The following is a 21,869-nucleotide window of genomic DNA, read 5'->3' as shown; positions in this document are numbered from 1 at the left end:
ACTGTTGTAGGTTCAGTCTGAGATGCCTTCGAGTCAAACACTTGAGGACCTCCAAGGGAGGATATCAGAAGGATGTTAAATACTCTGGTTTAGTAACTGATACTATTCCATATCCTCCCAGACGGGAGATTAACGGTCTTTACAAATAACCTAAAACCAACAGAAAGAGAACTTGTTGGACAATTAGGTTATCTTCTTGTAATCAGGAACAGCTAACAATGCTGTGCAAGGAACATGCATAACAAAACCATTTCAGAAACATCTGCGTAAGTTCAACTCTCTGGAGTACATCTTTCAAGAGAAATTCCATTCCATCTACTATTCTACACATAAAAAAATCCTTTGAAGTTTGGCATCCTAATTTAAACTAGGCAGCAAAAAAATTAAAATACAATTCAAGCCCTGGCTGGCATAGCTCAGTGGATTGAGCGCGGGCTGCGAACCAAAGTGTCCCAGGTTCGATTCCCAGCAAGGGTACATGCCTGGGTTGCAGGCCATAATCCCCAGCAACTGCACATTGATATCTCTCTCTCTCTATCTTCCTCCATTTCCTCTCTAAAAATAAACAAACAAATAAATAAAAATCTTTAAAAAAATTAAAATACAATTCAATGCAATAAAACTAGGCAGAAATAAAATAAAACTAGGCAGCAAACACGAAACTTCAAAATGGAGGAGGAAAAATAACTGTTCCCTAAAACGAGCAGTGAGGGTGTTTGCACATGAACAGCTCACTCAGCACGCACTAACTTTAACTCAAAATTGTGAGTTAAGAGTAAGAAAAGAGAATTCACTTCTATTGAAGATTTATGTCCCAAATACACCAACACACTCTTCATTTTACTCTCATAGCCCTTCGAAGCATGAATTGTGTTTCCACTCCCCAAGCGAGGAAACTAGAACACAGAGGTGAAGACAGTTGCCTTAAGGCCTCATAACCAGTAAGGGCAGAACGGAGAACTCAGACAAGCCTGGGCGGCTCCGGCTCCCCTCACCAATGCCCAAGACCAGAGTGGAAAGGAACAGCTATTATCCCCGGTCCCCAGTAGCATGTTGGGGTATTTATTTCAAAAAGATTTTTTATGATCACCTGCAATTCTGCATTACATTCTTAGCCTCAAGATAATATTAACTTTCAAAGAGTTGTCTTTGTCAATTTAATCCTCTCTGCTTCAGCTCCTTAAACAAGTTTTATCTGGCTAGACATATAAATCACACTCAAAAGAGTTTTATAAGGTTAGTTATAATTTCTTATAAAACTCAGATTGGAATGTAAACTCCAATCTGGAAAAAAAAACAAATGTTTGTTTTCCATCAAGCGTCTACTGCATGTTTCCAGCCAAAATCCATTGAGAAACTATGGTGAATAAGCCACTCTAACTTACCTAAAAATTTTTAAAAACTACTTATTCTTAAGTCAAATCCAGAACTCATTTTCCTGAAGAAAAAAATGCTGTGAGATACATTTCTTGCCAGGCGGCAAAAGCTTAATAACTTAATGGTCAACCAAGGATTCTATGTGAGCTAATAAGAAACATGTAGTCCTTACAAGTTCAAGTATATGTGCTATATAGAAATGGGACAATATGCAATAAAATAATGACAACTGAAAAGAGAAAAACACAAACTAGTAAGTACACCAATTATACAGTGTTTGAAATTGTAAATGTCTGATATGCTACAGGGATTAGAGTTTAACCTTCATCTATAGAGACATACATATATACACACATACACACACATACATATATATGTGTGTACAAAGCTCTTATCAACACATTTTAAAGTCTATTAACCTCCAGGTATCTTAGCAGCACTTCCTAACGTGGCAACGTGTGCCCACAGCCCAGCCAGGGACACCCTGCAGGCACATGCTCAGGTAGGCCACTGGCTCATATCAGGCAAAATGCCTGAAATGACTCTGAAGGGGAAAGGGTGGAGCCAGAGATACCTAGGAAAGAAGGGAACATGAGGCAGGTGGCCTCGGGCAGATGAGGCAGGCGCCTGGCAGGGTGGAAAGAACAGGCATTTCCAACTCACACACACGGGGACCAAACCCAGTTCTGCCCCTTCCCAGTTGGGAGAACTCAGGCAACTCACACAATTTTTCTGAGCTTCGGAAAGATTTTCATCTACCAAATGGGAGAAATACACCATGCCCCCTCACGGCCTCTGTGTGGGGTGAAAGGAGGTCTGCACAAGCCCCTGTGCAGGCTGCTTCTTGCATGGCTAGGTCCCTGCCTCCCTGGACTGGTACAGGGTCGGTTCCTGGTCTACAAAGGGGCAGCACTAACAGTAGGATGTCATGAGATTAGCAGGAAGATCTGCAGCAATGGGTCTGTCAATTGCAACCCTATACGAATACTGGTTATTAATATACCCAGGGACTGCGGGGCAACAGGAATAACTGCAGGGCTGATTAACAGATTCTGAACAAATGTTTTGAACAGTGGTGGCATCGCTGGCAGAAGTATACCGCCTTCTTAAAAGATAGTTTTATAATTTTGAGATTCATGCTTTAAAATGACATTCAGAAAAAAAGTCTCAGGCCAACAGCTGCAATTCTTCTTCCTGTACCCAGGCTACAGAATTCTGGGAATTTGGGTCCAAGCACAGGTCAGCTGGCCTTTGCATGTGATGACCATTCCAAGGAAAGCATTCAGGGTGTCAGACGTGCGGTGTGACGCAGAGCACTGCATGCATTTTAAAGACTGGGCAAGCATACTGTCAGTGAGCTGGTTTAGTGGCCCTACTCAAAACCAACAGGGAGAGCAGGGAGAGGCTCTGGTCTGCTTTGACGCACAGCCAAGAGGCCAGCAGCAACTTCATCTCTCCTCCTGTCCTTGCCACAGGAAAACTGACAGTAAGAAAAAAAGGGTGTGGAACCAAAGAAGGCTGATCACTCAAAAGGTCACCGACACCAAAGTCCTGACTCCTCAAAAGGTCATTCGAATTAATCAATCTCTACAAAGGAGCGCCACTGAAGTCCACGGCCCCAAACATGATTATTGGTCCCCAAAATCTTGTGTAGTAAATATAATGTCAGGACTCAGTTCAAATCTCTCCCTCCCAGAAAACCTCTCATGACCACCTCTTCCTAAAAGAACAGCCTCTCCATCCTCTAGTTCTCTTTATTTTTCAGAACAATATTACACCTAATATTGTGTTATATGGCTACTTACTTGCTGCCTGTCACCCCATACGATATATACTTTGTATGGGCAGATACTTCATTTATTCACTGCTGTGTCCTCAATGTTCTACAGAGTAGGTACTTAAATATTTTTTGGTTGAATGAATGAATGGATGAACACTGCACATACTGGAAATACTGGGAACACTTTGTAAAGTATATGATTGTCTAACCACTATACCATACACCAGAAACATATGAAATAATATTGAATGCAAACTATAATTGAAAAATAAAATTTAAAAAAATGCTGCACATAATACCTAAGTAACCTGTTTGGTTTTTTCCAGAAAATTCCATCTAGCACAAAAGATAAACATATCATTTACAGTTGCATATATTTTTAGAAATCAGCCATCTTAGATCAATAATACAACATATAACACTATTGCTACTATTACGACTATAAAGTGAGCTCTAACTTAAACTCAAATCAACTGTTTTTAATAGTACTCTTCCAGGAACATAAGCCTCCCTGAGTACTGTGGCCATGGTACCTACCTCTCCTGGTCACAGAACCACTCTGAACATTGTTGTCTCTGCTGGGCAAATGGGTTTCTTTTAGGAAAATGAAATTCCAATCCAGCTGCTGCATCAAAGAAAAGAATCCTTAGAGAAAAGGGCAGGGGGGCAGGGACTCCTGGGTAGTGGTGCCTTCTTAGATCTTGACAGCACTGAGATAAAAATAAAAGCTCCTTTGCAAGTCATCATCTAGCAGAGGTTCTGAAGTGGAAATCAAAGAACTGTTGCCACCAGCAGGACTCTAGGCTCTGGACCTGTGGCTCCGTCCTGTCTGTGCATCACACTCCTGGTTTCTCCCCAAGGCCAGCCCTCCTGGAGAGTGCAGCAGAGGATGTGAAAGCAGGACAGACATGCAACATACACAGTTTTCACAAGGTACTTTCTTAAAAACGTACATTCTCAAGTGGGAGAATTTGGAAATCACGTTATGCACAATAAAGCATGCAATGCCTGCCTAGCAATTTCATCTAACAAATGAATTTCAGGCTCTAAAACCCCACTAGGTCAAAGACTATGTATCAGTCTTTTTACTCTGGAGGAGAAAAAGCATATAAATAACCAGGGAAGTAAATGCAGAGTTGGTATTGCTTTTTCAAATACACATAATAGAACTGCCCTCAGACCAAAAAAAAAAACAAAACTTCACCACAAAGTGCTTGACATACCAGGCCCCAGCTCCTGAGGGGAGCGGAGAGTTGCAGATTCTGGATGCACTACTCTCACACTGTATAACTCTCTCAAAATAAGGCCTGGGCCTGACTGGCATGGCCCACAGTTGGTTGGGTGTCATCCCACATAGCAAAAGGTCACCAGTTCGACTGCCAGTCAGGGCACATGCCTTGGTTGTGGGTTTGGTCCCAGGTTGGGGCAGGTACAAGAGGCAACCAATCAATGTTTCCCTCTCCCATCGATGTATCTTTCCTTCTTTCTCTTTCCTTCCCCACCCCCTAAAATAAATAAATAAAACCTCAAAAAAAAAAAAAAATAAGGCCTGGCTGCATGTTCCAGACCTGCTACATCTTAATGTGGGACAGCCCACAAGATATGTTCCCAAACAAGCACCTCAAACCTCCAATGAAAAACGGTGTCTGCAAAAGCGGCAACTCCTTTCTAACATTCTCCTCAAAATCTTCCATCTTACTGTTTTAAATGAAGGATTCACCTCTGGCTGATGTGGCTCAGTGGATTGAGTGCTGGCCTGCGAACCAAACAGTCACTGGTCCAATTCCCAGTCAGGGCACCTGCCTGGGTTGCAAGCTGGGTCTCCAGTAAGCGGCACATGTGAGGCCACATTGATGTACCTCTCCTTCTTTCTCCCTCCCTTTCTCTCTCTAAAAATAAATAAGTAAAACCTTTAAAAATATATAAAAATACATGAAGGATTCTTAACAACTACATAAATGCAAAATTTGGTCTGCATGTACACATTTAGTTTTCTGAGGAGAGAATTCATGGTGGTCAGAGCTCAAAAAGGTATAGTCCGAAAAGAAGTTAAAACACTACCCTGTAAGGGCTGTAGGGCTTTATTCTTTGGGTTATTTCAGGAAACCCAAGTTTCTCAGCCACCCCTGGTGAGCAAGGTTTCAATCACATTGGCAAATGTTTAGGACCAAACACTTTTACCAGGACAAACACTGGGAAGCCAGCATTTGTTGTGGGTGTGGATCGCTCACATATACGGGGTGCCCAGCGACAGCCCGCTGGACCCCATGGCTGCACATGAAGCCCCTGAAATCAAGATGGCAAGTCAGCAAGGTCTGCGCTTCGGATGTGGGTTCTCGAATCTGCTTTGGACTCGCGCATACCGGCATTTCCATAACAAGGCTTCAACACTTCATAATGTTACTTTTTTTTCTCAGATACACATTATTTTGTCCAGCTTCCTAAGAAAAATCACAATTAATGTTGTGTCTCCACTGTTTCAGCACATCACTCAAAATGCAGGGCACATCCCCACAGAAACGTTCCTCCCAGGCAGTTTTTCCCTTTGAAGAAGCATTTCTGCATCAAAATGGAACCCTTCAGCCACCACTCCCACTGCTCTCTGGCTCCCTCAGCAAACTGTGTCCTTGATATTTAAATGTTTTTCAAGACACTGTAAGTACATTTCCACTCCCATTTTTCAAAATTCATTTTTTTTTGTTTTGACAAACTCTTGCTCTCTATGAATTTTTTTATAATATGAAAATTTACATAAAATACAAATTTAAATATCCTACCATTCCACCCACCCCGGCTGCTGGGCCTGTTGTAATCACATATCCTTCGTTGCTACAAGCCCTGGAAGAGGGGAGGGACCTTGTTACTCTGAAAATCTCGCTTTCATTTCCAATCTACCCAGTTACCCAATATTCTTTCACAACTACGGCAATTTTTTATCTTTCTTCAAAAATGTGGTCCTGAGTACAAAAAAGAAGATGAAAATGACTGTTTTCTGCTCGTCCCCCGAGTAACAGTCCTCCTCTACCATTTCTTCCACACCAAAAGGTCCCATTGTATTTGGAAAAGAATCAGTTTTAGAAAAAGGTACCTTCACGCTATTATTTCCAGAATGACTAGATGTACAGAACGAGAAATTACCTTCTGCTGAGAAAATTGCAAAATAATTTCTAACTCTATTTGCTATAATTTGACAATTCTATCTTAAGAGTCTAAGAAATGTACCATTGTGAGATGTCTCAAAGCCATTATCCTAATTGAAATCTACTTAAATGGAATAGTTAGTTCCTTTTCAAGTCACATGAAAGCACATACAGACCAGACATCCTTCCTGTTAAACCAGGGGATGGTATGCCTATAAAGTAAATGTCACCAAAGCAGTAAAGATTTTAGCCTCAAAATTCCTTAACTGTCCATCATGGTATATGTACGTGCTGATCCAGAGACCTTCAAATGCTCACTCACACTCACTCACACACACACACACCCTGAAGTGTTAAACAACGCCCCTTTAAAAAAAAAATCAAACTCAGGAAAAACAGACACATTCTACTCATCTGGTTTTCACTCCCAAGTCTTTGTTCTCCACATAGTTTTGTTTTCTTTTAAATATAGAAGAAAAAGACTTTCACAGGAAAGAAGGTAAAATGGAAAATCCAGAACAATTAACTTGGGAGTGCTCTGCGTTCCTCAGCAGCCCCCCACTGGAACGGGCAGTGCTGGAGGGATGCAAACAGACTGGAGTGGGAAGGGAGCCCACAGGCACAATGCGGAGCAGGCGGAAGGGGAGGCTGAAGCCCTGGCAGAAATAATCTACCCTCGGAGAACTGACAGCCAAGGTCTTAACTCCCTCTGTATTTAAAACCCACAGGGCTGGCTCTTCATTAATTTTAGATGAATTTCACAGTAGGTATTTTTGTAATTACCAACAGCTTGCCTTACTAGCTCATGAGGTGGCTCCATCAATTAAGAGATCTGGTTTCCTAAGCAGAGGCCTCCCGGATCACGTGCCCACCTTTGCATGAAGGTATGTGCTGTTGAGGGGCTAAGGGCCAATGAACCCTCCAAAACCCTTTCAGGGCCAGAACCCTGACCCTCAGAGCCCTGGAGGAGAAATTCAGAAAGGGTACGAAGCTTACACTATGAAGGTAGAAGATGATAATTTTTTATTGTAATTTAAATTTCTGCTAACAGGGTTCTGTTGCAATAACATACATTTGTTGCCAGTGTTATCTTCCTTATTGGCCTGCCCCTGGAAGAGTCAACTTTCTGAAAGCAGTAACTTCTGTCTTTTCTGCCTCTGGCAAAACTGGAATAAGGCATAGAAAACAGAATCATACTTTCATGAGCAGAGCTCACCATCACGGGACACACGTGGGGTTCACGAGAAAAGGAGGGGGCCAGGGACCCCCATCTAGCGATGGCCAGATGTATGCTCCTGACCAGTTGGAGGCTGCACAACTTCTGGACCAGAAGGGGTGAGCTGAGTCCACCCCCCATCCAAGGGGAGGGGCAGGATCTACATCCAGAGTCACACGATTGGGAGGACCAGCCCCTGGGTCCTCTGTCTACCTCATGGCCCCCTTTCTTGCTGCAGAGAAGAATCACTAGACCTAACAGAAAAGCCAATGACAGGGGAAAAATTAACTTAGATTGCATTAAGGGAGAGAAAAAAAAGAGGAGAAAAAGGGGGAAGGTAGTATAAAAGAGATAAAACCAAGGAAAATGATAAGAGAGACCCTGTGAGAACTCGGGTGGGCAGGGGGCGGGCAATTAAGGCATTGATCAAAAGGAACTGACAAAGGAAACCAAGGAGAAAAATATCCTGGCACAGGTACCCGGCTTGGAGGCCCAATTTATCCAGTGCTCTCCCACAAAGGAAATGGTAAGGACCTCAGCAGGGAGAAGGTCCAGTAGTGAGGAAAGAGAACCCAGGAACCCAGGGATACTCTGGTGTGAGGGGAGAAGCAGCCGAGCTGGGTGCATGGACTCCCACAGCCAGGAACCTGCAGTCTGCGCTCTCGGTTCTTCCCTACTGCACACTGCTCCCTCCCTGCTCAAAAGCTGGCTTTAGACCTTTTTAGAAGGGAGGCACAAGAGACTTTGGAGCTGGAGTTCTTCCTTGACTTTTCTCTTCCAAGGGCTTTTTGAAAACCTGACGAATCCAAGACCCCACAGTCACCACCAAACGCACATACACACATTCCCACAAGATGGCACGTTCAATGTGCGAGAAGACCCATTTTTCCCTCCCTCCCCCCACTGAGATCAGAAACCCTGATTTCAAGAACTCATTACATAATTTTGAGTAAGACGGGTAGAGTTTTGATCTATACTTTTGGCTGGTCTTTTGGGAGTCTGGGCAGGACAGGAGAGTGGGGTGAAGTCCTGCTCTGGGAAGATGATGGTCTTCTAATACCTCCCAAAGCTTCACTGCTGATGGCATTTTTGCTTCCAGAGCCAAGATCTTAACAGGAAAATAGCCATTTGCTTCCTAGATGCTCCACAATAAAATTCCAACACATACTTAAGTGCTTACTTAAGTTAAAAAAGAAAAGAAAAACTGGCACAATGACTTATACAGTATTAATCTGGGAAAAATAACCTAATTAACCATTTATAATTAATAATTTATCATGCATAGTGCTATTCAAATAGTACTTGTTTTAAGATTCTTCAAAGACCTCCCTTAACAGGAACGGCAAAGAGGGTAAGGGCTTCATTTAAGAGATTCACAGAAGACTGACCTCCACTGCCAGAGTCTGGACCTGCCCAGCGCCATCCCCAGGCAAGGTCACTGTCTTCTGAGCACCGTCATCTGCTGAGTGCTCCAGGGGTCAGTGGGTAACCAACCCATATTAACTCAATGCGGGGAGACCTACTTGATCAGCCCTTTCTCAAGCCTCAAAGAATTTGGCTTGAAATCATCACAGTGGTTGGGTGTGGCTTCTGAAGCCAGTTTCTGAGCTTCCTGCTTGTCCAGCACGGCCGCTGAGCAGCAGCGATACATGGCCTCCAATGACAGGCATCCAATGACAGGCAGGATCAGGAACCGACAGGGCTGAACCACGCACGCACCTGTCCCTGCTTTACTGCTGCAAAACCTCTTGTTCCCACTTTAAATCTCAATTTCGGCACCTGTATCAATAAACTCCTAAAATAGAAAAACGTGGCAAAAAATCCCCCAAAACACCTTTTTTTTCCTTAGCTTGCTACAAAGTACCCATCTCACTCAGTATTAGCCAATCAACAGCTCCCACCTGCTCTGTGTTAACTCAGCAGTGTTGGATAACACTGCTCGGGTGGGTACCCACTGTAGCACCTCAGAGGGGACCCCAGGGGGCGCAGGAGAGCGCTTCTGGGAGGGAAACTGAAATGAATGGGTCAGTCCTGACAGATAACAAACACAAAAGGGCTAAAATTCGCATTGAGCCACTGTAGAGCTATGTTTTAGAAGTAGTTAAACCTGCAATTTCTGGAAGACTTCCTCTAAACTGTGGGTCAACAGAATGTATTTTGAACAAGCTTTATGTTTTAGTTTTCAAGACAAACATTCTGGCATTATAAATTCATATCATTAGAAGGACCCCAACTGCCCCCCAAAATTCTAGGCCCTGTATTTGCTGCAATATGCTGCCAAAGCAACTCTATCACGTAATTCAGAAACTCAAGATGTATTTTTTCCCTCTGTAAGATTTTCATACCACAAACCAGACCGCATGAAATAAAACTGACTTCGGGCTATATTAAGCCTCTGCCAACACACCTCTCGATCACAGTCAAGCCTCGAGAAAAAGCCGGGCGGGTCGAACGAGTTCAGTCTCAGCTCAGAGCATGATCAATAGTCATTTCTGTCGGCAGTTTCAGCCTTAAAAAAAAAAAAAAAATGCTCCTGCTTTACTATTAACCTACCCCATCAGGATCAAATACCACTCATCATACATCCCCACAGACATTAGCCTACCCAGGGAAATTAAAACAAAAGCAACCCATTTCTCAGGGGCTTTCTAGCACTGACTGATTTTCCACTCCGCTCTTGCTCAGGGAAAGCAGCTCAACCTTCCCTGATGACAGCTCCCGTCAGACTTCCCAGCACAGGTACTGGATGGGAAGCCAAGGAGGGCCCACATCGAATTCGCCTATAGGCACTGCTATAGGCTACTCTTCAAGAGATCACTTCTAACAGGCACCTGGATTTGAGGACAGCAAGATGGTTCCTCTTGCAGCTCCCGTGAGCAGCAGGTCCATTATTTTATGGAAGGAAACGACGACATAAGGTGGAAGATGCTCAGCCCAGTGACTGGTGGCAAGAGCGGGCACAGCAGGGGCGGGGGGTGGCGGCTTGCTTGGGCCCGCGCTGGGTTTCTGGGCTGCAGTCCCTGGCTCCCTTGCCCTCTGACACCTCTGCCCCATCCTCCCCGTCAGCCAGCTTTTCCTTATTTGTCATCCTTAGGTCCAAGCAGCTCCACTCCCAACACACGCATTTCCCTCAGAGGTAAAATTTTCAGCAAGTTAGGGTTAGAATTTCTCACATCATCCACTTTAAGTAAAATTCCCCTCAAACATCTGAATAGTCTACTATACCTGCCAGGGATCCTGTGCTAAAATATGTCTATGAGAAAAATCATCACCCCTTGAGGATGGCAGGCGGAGCCCTACAATGACACAGCCTGTCCCCGCTCTTTCCATCATGACCAAAAGGCCTCCCGCCGGCCTTCCGTGATCAGGGCGCACAGAGCGATTCTCTCCTAGGGTCTTCTTTTGGAGCCAGGTATACCCATAGTGCTCTGCTCTATGCCCATCCAACCCGCCGCCAGATCATATGCACCTGGCTGTGCTGTCAAGGTGTCCAGTGCATGGAGGCATTCAGCTGCTCACCCTCAGGCATGAGTTTACAGATACCTGACCCCCTCCCCTCAGCGGTGTTCTCAACCAGCTTTGGTGATCATTTCTACCTGACAGTCCCTGGCACCACTGAAGCCGCAGTCTCTGTAATAGCTGGCTCGGTAATTTTCTTGTATGTCTTTCTCTTTTGTATCCTTAATATTCAGCGCAAAGCCTTCTTAACCAGAAAACACATCACTCTGGTCTTCAGGAACTACCTCCTCTTCAGTTATCAAAGACCCTGGTCTAGGGAGCCAGCCCCTTCCTTCCAAAACAAGAGAAACATTACCTAGAAAACCAGCTAGTGACATTCCACATCCATTTTCTCTCCCAGAATCACAATCACTAAAGTTTTAGAAGAAAGTGAACCACCACCTCTGCCCCAAGTCCTTCCATCCATTTCCTGCTCAGAACTTCAAAGGTCCCCATGAAGGTCCAGGTGTCTCCTATGAGTGCCCCCACCCATGACAAGTGGATCTCAAGAGCACTGGCAGGCTCTTCCCCTCAGCTAGAAGTTGGCCTCAGGAAGAGGGCAAGTCTCCCCAGCTGCAGGATCAGGTGCAAACACAGCTGCCTCAGTTCCCGGACGGCAGAAAGCCTCCTCCCCACCAAGGTGCAGTCAGAATTCCTTCCTGCTGCTGCCTGGGGGCCTCTTGAGGGCCATTAACACCTGCCCAACACCCCCCAGGGGCGGAGTACTCTGGTTTGCTAATAGCACTGCGGAGAGTCGGAGAGTCGGGAAGGGGGACCAGAGCGATACAAATAGGAATGGCAGAATCCCTCCCTTCTAGAAAGGGAAGAAGACTACTGCATCCTTGACTGGGGGCTGCAGAGGTAAGGCTCCAACCTTGAGATCTCAAACTGGAGCCCCATGCTCCTGAAGACAGAACGATGCCTTCGGGCTGGGACAGGAAGCCTGTCCAGACAAGAGGGCCACCCTTGTAACTTGGCGGGCGAAAGCCTTTCAAGTCTGGGTCAAGGGCCCAGAACATGCTTCCACTGTAAGGCAGCTGTACCCCCACTGGACAGCTCACAGCTCCAATGATAAAACCCCATGGACTCTTCCCCCCTTACTTCCCTTCCTGAGTTATTCTACTCTGAAAATTACTCAATCCCTCTAATAAACCCAATTTTTAAATTGCATTTCTCAAGTTCTCCCTTGTTTTCTACTGTGCTTACATCCATTTATTCATTCATCACCTAACAAGCATTTAAGAAGCTTGTGCAATGGGTCAGATACTGTGCTAGGTACTTGGTATGTAATGGTGAGCAAAATCAACAAGGTCCCTGCCCTCACAGAGAAAGGGGAAAAACAGATGTCTACTAACAAACAGGGAATAAAAAATGGTGAGAAGAGCTATAAAGGACCAGAGAAACAGGCAGTAAGTTGAGGGGGTAGAGCCAGTTCCCGAAGAAGGAGCAGGTGGTTCAGTTCCTGCAAGGCCAGCTCCCTTCCAGCTGGGGACAGAAAGATGCCGGGAAGGTAATGAATCAGGAGGAGCGAGGCATGGGCCCAGGCAGAAGTGGGAGGCAGGAGTGGATGGATCACACAGCTGTTCAGAACAGGTTCAGAATGCGGCACTTAACCCAGGAGCGACACGAAGCCTTCATGGGGCTTTGAGCAAGGACATGATGATTGTATAGGAATTTTTAAACGACTCTGATTGAGGTGGGGTTAAGAGATTAGAAGAGTGGAAGTGGCTGTAGAGAGAGCAGAGGGGGGGCGGCTGCTGCTGCTCTCCTCCCAGCAAAAAGATGGTCGTTTGGACTGCAGTGGTGGCGGTGAAGCTGGAAAGAAAGAGACCACTGGAGAGATGTTTAAAGATAAAAATCAACACTCACTAAGGCCTACTGGCCAGCTTGCATTTCCAGTGAAGAGAAATATCAATTTCCTTGCAGAAAACACTGGCAGTGCATAATCCGCAGCTCAGGGTAGTAAATTCCCCTTGGCACGTATTTGTCAGAATTTCTAGATAAATTCAAAGCTGTTCTTATTTGCTCTTAAATCTATTCCTAAAAACCATCATCCATTTTTGAAACATATTTATCAAGAGTCTACGATATGCTGGGGATAAAGAAATGACCAAGGCCCCTGGCATGTCTCCTCTGAGCCTGCAAACCCTCCTGGCAGTGAGCACAGCTCCCAAGGCTGGGCCATCCTACCTCCTGAAACCTTCACACCAGCCACTTAAGAGAGGCCTCTCTCCCTCTTGGAGATGATCCGCAACGCAACAAGCAACACAAGCACTCTGCACTCGGGAGATTCACTCTTCATTTCATAACATCCTCAGCCCCAGGAGACATGGCATGCAATCTAACTTCTCCAGGTCACTGAACCACCATGGCCTTGCTCTTACCGGAAGAGTATGAACCCCGACAGGCAGTTCTTCCCTCTATGTAATCAAACTCCTTGTCTCTAAAATGTACTCAGCCCAAGAACTACATTCGAATTGTGCTCTTTCATTTGTTGCCGAAATTAGCTTGTGCTGGATTCCATGTTATCATGGAAACTGATGGGTTTTATAAACCCTGGAGCTACAACTGTCCAATGTGGCCACATGTGGCCAGTTAAATGAAAATTAATGAAAATCAGAACTTCAGTTTCTCAGTTGCACTAGCCAGGTTTCCAATGTTTGACAGTCACCTGTGGCCAGTGGCTATCAGACTGACGGCACAGATCCGGCACACGTCCAACATTACAGAAAGGTCTGTTGGGCAGAGTTCCACCAAGTGGTCGCCACAGGGTTCTAGCACAGTTGATCTGAATTTCCACTTAAAAAATACCCAAAAGTTATAAAGACACTTGCAACATATTAACTGTGTCCCTTTGATTTTATAAGTGAATGCTATAATTTGAACTTAATATATACCACTAATACCGTTTTTTATACTGTCAGTTTCATAGTTTGGGCTTTGTGTCAATTTAATTTGCTAGAAATGTTTGAAAATAACCTTATGATTTCTTGTGGGGAAGAAAGGGACCATGATTTTACAAGTCACTGTTGGACAGAAACTGTCTTACTTTTTATTCATGTGTCCTATACACTGCCCAACACAGTCAATGTTTAGTAAACACACAGATTAACTGAAAGCGCTCTAATTCTTTATGCCAGCTTTCCATTAGCAAGCCTATAAGGGGCTTGCAGGAAATGTTCATTTCAGATTCTGAATTTCAGCTACCACCAATCCTGTAATTTGCAGCATGCAGAAATGTTTTTTCCTCTGGAACCACATCTCCCATATGATTTTATATTCCAAAAATACATTTATACTGTGAGGAAAAAAATCCACCAACAATGCTTCGAATGTGGAACTATCTTGGAACAAAATTATCAAAATGTTGATAATTACTGAAACTGAGTGATCAATACATGAGGTTGATTATATTATTCTTTACTTTTGTGAATTTAAAAAATGTTTCCCAAATAAAAGTTTCTTTTTATAAAAGAAAAAAATGCAATTATATATAAATTCAACCAGTTCTAATAAATATGCTACAGGATAATTATAAACTTTGATAAAGCTAGGTTCACAGTATTTTACTGAACGTCCAAGCCAAGCCAAAGAACCAAAGCCAGTGATTCATTTTATGATGTTCTCCTCCTGTGTGACCCCAAGGTGTGGCTGTTCCTCCAGGTGACAAGCACCACATCAAATTACACTGGAGACAGGGTTCATGTGGGTACTGCATAGAGCAGCTCTGAGTCACCCTGTTTGATCACCTGGTAATAAGGCCACTGGCCTCTGCTGCCTCTTATCAGGAAAAAAGGCTAAGAATCTACCTTCCATATCCAAACACTAAAACAGACAATTGCAGGGAGGAGCAGAGGAACAACTGCTTCCAGTCCACCCATGCTTCAGTCGGCGTCGTGTCCACTGCACAGGTTCCTACAGGAAAAGCCAAGACTCCACAGTAAGTGCACCCCAGGTACAGCGCACTGCAGACCGTCCAATGCCAAGGCTACCTTAGAACACCCCCAGCAGACATGCATATTAGCCATTAGTCTTACCTTCAGCCCTTACATGTGAAATGATAAAAGTGTTGGTCAAGACAGAAACTCATCCATTCTAGGTCAAGTTCCCCACTGCCTGGGAGTGAGCAAACCCTTACCCACAGCCCTTCCTGTACATGCCAGGCACTGCTCTCGGGCCCTTCCAGACACTAGTTCACTCAGTCCTCACAGTCACTCAGAGGCGGGAAACAGAGGCACCAAGAAGTTAAGGCCCCTCGAGCATCTGGCTCCTGACCCCCAGCTTTTCACTTCTACCCCACGTTGCTCTTCCTGTGACAGGTCTGCCAGCCTTTCCCACCTGCTTCCCTCCTTCTGTCCCTCCTCATCACAGCCATATTTTCCCCATGTCACTCCCTCTCTAGAAATGTTCTCCACACTCCCAGTTGGCGGTTCCTTTCCTTTATTCTTTCTCAGTGCCCTGTTCTTTTTCTTCAGAAGAAGGAGATTTCAAACAGATCACAACTTAACATATACGACGCGTATGTCTGTCGATTCGTCTGTTGTCTAGACTAGATAATGCACTACGTGCTGGCAGGAGCACATCTGTTTTGCTCCGTACTGGATTTCCAAAGCCGAACACAATGCTTGGCTCCAGAAGACACTTAAATTTGTGTTGAAAGATTAATAATCATTCTTCAGTCAGTACTTTCAGTGAAAAGACTTTTAAATTTCCTATTTCAAGCACCAATGATAAATATAACCAGCTTTAGGAACACTGCCTAAAAGATAGCATTATCCATAATAAAGGACTCAGAATTGAATAAGAGAACAGGCCAGCTTATGTCAGCTTTCAGTAACAAAGGAGATTGCGTATTGTGATTCTGAAAGGTTACTTGCAGGAGCAATCCGAGGGGTGGATTTAAATCTTAAATCCTAAATAAGCTTATGGCTGAAGAGAGCTCCTCCTGCCCTATGCTGTTCTCAACTGTTAGGACAAGCTGGGAGGCACTCACTTTGTTACTTCCAATCATCTTCTTGGAGGGAGTCCTTAGAACTGACATCCAGGCAAATCCAATAAGCAAAGGGTATCTGGTTGTTTCAAAGCCCATGCATTTTCCCATCCCACCACGAGTTTCAATACACAAATGTTAGATTCTCTGCAAAACAGTCCCACTTATGCTCACAGTGACCTGGCCTATGGCTTTTGTTCACTAAAGAAAAACTTTCAGCTCTGGCTGGTGTGGCTCAGTGTACTGAGCACCAGCCTGCGAACTGAAGGGTCACCAGTTCAATTCCCCGTTGGGGCACATGCCTGGGTTGCAGGCCACGTCCCCAGTTGGGGGCCTCTGAGAGCCAACCAATCGATGTTTCTCTCACACACTGATGTTTCTCTCCTTCTCTTTCTTCCTCCCTTCCCCTCTCTCTTAAAATAAATTAAAATTTAAATTTAAAAAAACTTTCAAGGATTCAAGTCTTCTGCAACTCCCATAAGCGTTATTCATTAGGCTTAACGGCGGATCTCAATGAGAACTCAGAATTTAAATGGGTGTCAATGTATAATAAGAGGCTAGGAATGTGTGACCTCAAAGCAGGGAGAATCGGTTTACTTTTTAAACCGGGAAAACTTCCAGGGTGCATGGCTTGAGAGGATTCCAAGACGAGGCACGGTCTGCCTGAAACGACCATACAGCTCATACTGGGGAGCAACACAGACAAGCCTGAGGTGCAAATAGTTCACCCGCAAGCCCTTGTCCTTGCTCTGTGATCTTGGACAAGTTACTTAACTTCTCTGAATCAGCTTCCTCGTCTTAAAATACGATTGATAATAGTATCTACTACTCCTAGGGGGATGTGAGGTTTCAAAGTAGAAGCAGTGCCCAGCACATAGCAACTCTCCATAAATGGCAGTTAACTCATATTGTTACCACCTGCCTACTGTTTGTTTTTTTGTTGTGTTTTGTTTTGTTTTGTTTTGCTTTACAAAGCATTATCACAAACATCCAACTGAGACTTTGGGAGTACTGAAAGATTTCCTTTCACCCATTTAACTTCTCATATCCTTAGATTCATAAGCTCACATAAAATCTATGACACTGTGTTGGAGAGGCGGGTGGGGAAGACTAAGAAATCTGGTCCTCAGTTTGGAAAAGAGACTCTGGAGACCCCGAGGGGTGAAACGACATGCCCAAGAACACACATAACAACAGGAGAAAACCCCAGGATAGAGAGGGCAGCAGGTGAAACCCCTCGGCATCTCTTGGTGCCAGCTCCAGTGCTTTCTCTGCCTCACCCAAGGCCAGTCGAGGGCTTTGGTACTTTCATGACCTCCTAGCATCCTTCTGACTAATGTCTCATGGACGTTTCACACAATGTAATTAAGCAGTTTAGGAAGGGGTAACACAGAATCTTGTACATAACCCTGAGGTGCTTTAAAATTCACATGTAAGAGTATTCACATCAGTGTAGGTTTCCAATCTTCTTACAATGATATTTATTTTTAACTTGGGATTTAAAGTTGACAAAGACCTTAACAAACACGCAAGACAGAGGGAGCTGTTTGTCCATGGCTCGTTAGCTCCTGAAGTTAATGCTTCTCACGGGTACAAGAGTCAGCCAAAGGACAGAGCTCCAAGCAAATTGGAAAAACGTTCTTCTGACCCACAGATCATGGATCACTGCCTGGGCTCTGAGTGGCAAATCTTATGAGATTCTCCCCAGAGCCACCTTCCACTTAACCGTCTGTTCTGTCATTCCACAGCATCAACTGTTATTCTGTGCTCCTTACGTGCCCGGCACACGAGTGACTTCATGAAATCCCCACAACTACCTATAAAGAAATAGATATACTACTGTAGCTCATCTGACAACTACAACTGTGAGATCCCATAGATTATAGGACCCCTTTTTTCCCCCAGAATTATTAAGAAGAGACAAATTGTACTGTCTTAGCATTGTTGAAATGTGAATACTGTCCCATTTTACACATAAAGAAACTGATGCAGAGAGAGAAAATAATTTGCTCAAGGTCACCATGCTGGTAAGTGAAAGCATTTGGATACAGGCCTGGTAAGTCTGATCACCCTTTTCACAGTAGTACACTCCAATCTCCACATGGCCACAGGAACTACCCATAAATGCACTGGGAAGAGAGGCAGGACATGGGGTTCTCATTCCTGCTCTACCACAAGCACACTGACTGCAGCAATTCTCCAAGCACTTCTGAACCTGACCTTTCACATGCCCAAAGAAGACACTGTGCCAGACTATCTCGAATAAACTGCCATTCCTCTTCTGGGAAAAAAAAAAGCCTGTTCTAACATAAAACGCACGTTTGGAATCATCAAGTCCCAGACTGAAATTCTTCCTCCACCATCTAACCAGTTGGGCAAGTTACGCTTGGGCAAGTTAGTGAACTGCTCTGAGCCTCAGTTTCCTCTTCTATAAAATGGGGCCAGCTCCACTGGAGGGATGCTTGAGGGCTGGGCAGGAGACAGGTCCAGCAGAAGTAGGGCTTGCTTGAGTGTGGTTGGTAGGGCACGTGAATGTCTCACACAAGATGGACAGCAATTTGAGTATTTCACCTAAAATGTCATATGGTGTGCTTGAGTGTAATATTGTTATGTTACAGAATTACATGCTTGTCATTTTGTAATTTTAAAAAAGGGGGCATTATTTGTGCTGGACAGTGTGTGTGTGTGTGTGTGTGTGTGTGTGTAAAGAAAGTAAGTACCTAGCAAAGCTGTACTTCAACAAATGCTCTCTTTTCTAAACTAGCCACCTTCTGGCCCTGGACAGGTGGCTCAACTGGTTTCAGTGTTGACCCAATAAGTCAAGGTTGCAGGTTCAATCCCAGGTCAGAGCACATACAAGAAACCACCAATGAATGCATCAATAAGTGGAAGAGCAAATCAATGTTTCTTTCTTTCTCTCTCCCCCTCCCTCCCTCCTTCTCTCACTCTCCCTCTTCTTCTCTACATAATAAGTAAGTAAATAAATAAGTGAAAATTACACAAACTAGCCACCTTCTGCTTCTGCTTTGGGACAGAATCAAAGAACAAATATTCCCTGTGACTTTAACAATTCCCAAGGAGGACCCTCAGGAGAAAAGGAGGATTAGACAGAAGAAAGTAGACCCTGAGGGATAGTTTTTTGATCCATTCATTTACTGATGGGCACTTAGGTTGCTTCCAGCTCTTGGCTATTGTAAATTGTGCTGCTGCTCTGTTTTGTTCTTATCTTAAGCAATAATCTATGCATTTCTCTTGTTTCTTTGGTTAAAGCCTCAGAAAAGTCTCAAAGCCTCAGAAAGCCCTCAGAAGATGACAGCTTTTGACTTGGAGGGTAGGTGAATCATATGGTAGAAACAAACTCTCGCCTCTTTTTTTTCCCCTTGCCCTCCATCAAACCCACAATGCCTTGCAATTTCTGGCACATACCTGACTCTCGATAATAATTAGTTGAATATTTTTGACTAAGGAATTTCTTTTTGACCCAAACTCCAAAACATACTATATATTTATTCTACCTAAAAGCCTAGTCTTGCCTGCTTCTCCCCCGAAACATAACCACTAAACATAACCACAGTCTAAAACATAACCACTAATAAACAATCTTGAGTGGTGCACACTGTGTCTCCAATCCTCTCAATGGCCTTCTACTTGCTCTTCAAACCTCAGTGAGGCCCAGCACACTCCACCCAACCAAACTCTTGAACTCTCCCTCCCTTTCATCTGTCCCAGGCCTTGGGTTACTTGTCAACTGTCTCATTGCCACCACCTTCCAACCTGAGTCAGTTGGTTAATCTTCTTCCTCTCAGACACAGCACCTTTTCCTGGACACAAATGTTCAGGCAAGTTGAGTTCACTCTGAGCCCCTCCAAAGCCCTGCTCCAGCCTCCACAGACACTCCCAGAGGTCCCTGTGAAAGAAAGAATTATATGGCAAAAATCCCACTCCGTCGCCATCACCTCAGGAAGCTCGTTTGCTTTCCGTAAGCTTGGACCAACTACTGACTTTCGGAAGAATGTGAAAGCCATTAGTTTGAGGGCTGGGTAAGAGCTAATAGAAAAGGCAGTTCCACTCTTCTAACACTTCCTATGAGATAGGCTTCATTGTGTTACGGGGCTCTGAAGCCACACACCTAGATTCCTCAGACACTCCCTAATCCAGAACTCAAGGGTCATTTATTTGCCTCTCCGTTTTCCCTTACTGGTTTCCACACAAAAGTCACTCGTTGTTTACCTTCCAGCTTACATCTGGCTCCTGAGAGGACTCCTGGATGAAAATCATTAAAACATGCAAGAGGCTGGTACCTTTCGATTATTGTGGTGAGCAGCCCACGGTGTCAAAGCCTGGGACTTCAAACCATAAATATGGCACCACCCCTGCCTTCACGGTGCCCACGCTCTTCCTCCCTGTGCAATGTCTATAAAATGTAGTCACAAAGTACTTCATAGCTTTGGGAAAAAGAGCGAGGGTGGAAGCAGACTTTGCCTTTACATTTGAAGCCCTGTACCCATAACCTGTAACAATCGATGAAGTAACCATCAACCCACCGGGGGGGGGCTAAGTTTTCCAAAAACCTTTTTCAAAAGGGGAAATTCCCCTCCACCAACTCCCACGTCAGCCGCGTTTTCTGGGCAGTGTGTACGGTGCAACTTAAGTCTACTGTTCATTCCTTCTCCGGCTCCCACCGTTCCTGCGTGGGTTCACCAGCAACCACAGCCTCCACCGTCACACCCGCGCTCTGGGGCAGGACACCTGGCGTTAGGCCTCGGCCCAATGTCACTTGTTAACCTTCCGACTGCCGTCTTTCGGCACGCCGCCGTCTCACGTCTAAGGCATGCAAACCACCCCACGGCCACCCGCGATTTCCAGGAGTTGGAGAAAAACAACCCGAGGCGCCAAAAGCCTCCGACAGATCCGTGTAAAAGTAACTGCAGTTCTCGACTTCCAAACATTTCGCGACGTTGGACAAGGGGGCGGCAGGAACCCGGGGCCCCATTCATAAAATTACAAGCTGTTTCCCTAGTTTCCGTGCAGACGGTTCTCCCCGGCCCTGGAGAGCCCGGAGCCCAGAACCAGGAGCCTGAGGACTGCAGGCTAGGAGGACTGGACAGCGAGCACCTCTGGCCAGAGTCAAGCCCAAACCACCCCACACCGCCCCAAAAGAAGGAAGGGTCCGCGGGGGCGAGGGGAGTCGTGAGTGGGTGTCCGCGTCAATCCCGGAGCCGTGACAGCAGGGCGGGGCCTTGGGCTCTCCCCAACATCCCCAACCCGCCCCCCCCTTGCCCCGCAGCGCCAACGGCCGCTGTCTCCAGAGCGCACCCTGGACCCTAAGGGGTCGGACCACTACCAGTCCTGGCCTTCTCCACGGGCGCTCTCTCCACAGCCCGCCCGGCCCTGGCACGCTCACCCCGATCCGCTGGCTGCCTCATTGTACTGCGCCGGCCTCCATACTCCGCGGCCACCGTGGCTCCGGCTCAGGATCTGGCCGCCGTCCCGCCGTCTGCCCTATCCCGGGCACGGGCCGCCCCGCCCCACCGGCGGACCGCCCCGCGCCCGCGGCAGCCACAGAGCGGTGGGGGCGGAGCAGGCTGCACGCCAGGCCCTGCCAATCCAGCCCCTACCTGCGCACTGAGGAGCAGCCGCGGAAATGGGCGCGCGATTGGTCGGGTCTGTTAAAGGAGCCGCGGCCCGCAGAGCTGGGGGAGAGGGATGAATGCAGGATTCCTTGGAGGGACCCAGGTGGAAGGAGTCAGAGCTGCTCTTCTCTGCCAACAAGGCTTCACCGCCTTACCCAGTTCTTTGCACTTATTAATTTCCTTGTCCTGCAGCCTAGCAACAAGTGGAGACAGAACCAGATCCTGCCAGAGGAAG

The 21,869-nt window shown here is 45.6% G+C and overlaps 1 protein-coding gene across 3 annotated transcripts in view; it reads right to left on the bottom strand.

The window, feature by feature from the left end:
* Window positions 1-21,572, bottom strand: part of TEX2 (testis expressed 2) — a 94,178-nt gene extending 72,606 nt beyond the window's left edge. The window contains exon 1 of one of the 3 annotated variants that reach the window (XR_004904862.1): window positions 21,406-21,542. The gene's annotated coding sequence lies outside the window, so the exon portion shown is untranslated. Of the gene's footprint in view, window positions 1-21,405 lie in introns of all 3 variants that reach the window. The other 2 variants (XM_028521221.2, XM_028521212.2) reach the window with 2 other exon arrangements.
* Between the last annotated feature and the right edge of the window lie 297 nt (window positions 21,573-21,869).

Source organism: Phyllostomus discolor, chromosome 8, assembly GCF_004126475.2.
Source record: "Phyllostomus discolor isolate MPI-MPIP mPhyDis1 chromosome 8, mPhyDis1.pri.v3, whole genome shotgun sequence".
NCBI lineage: Eukaryota > Metazoa > Chordata > Mammalia > Chiroptera > Phyllostomidae > Phyllostomus > Phyllostomus discolor.
Note: the sequence above shows the minus strand (reverse complement) of the source record. Positions and strands in the feature narration are given on the sequence as shown.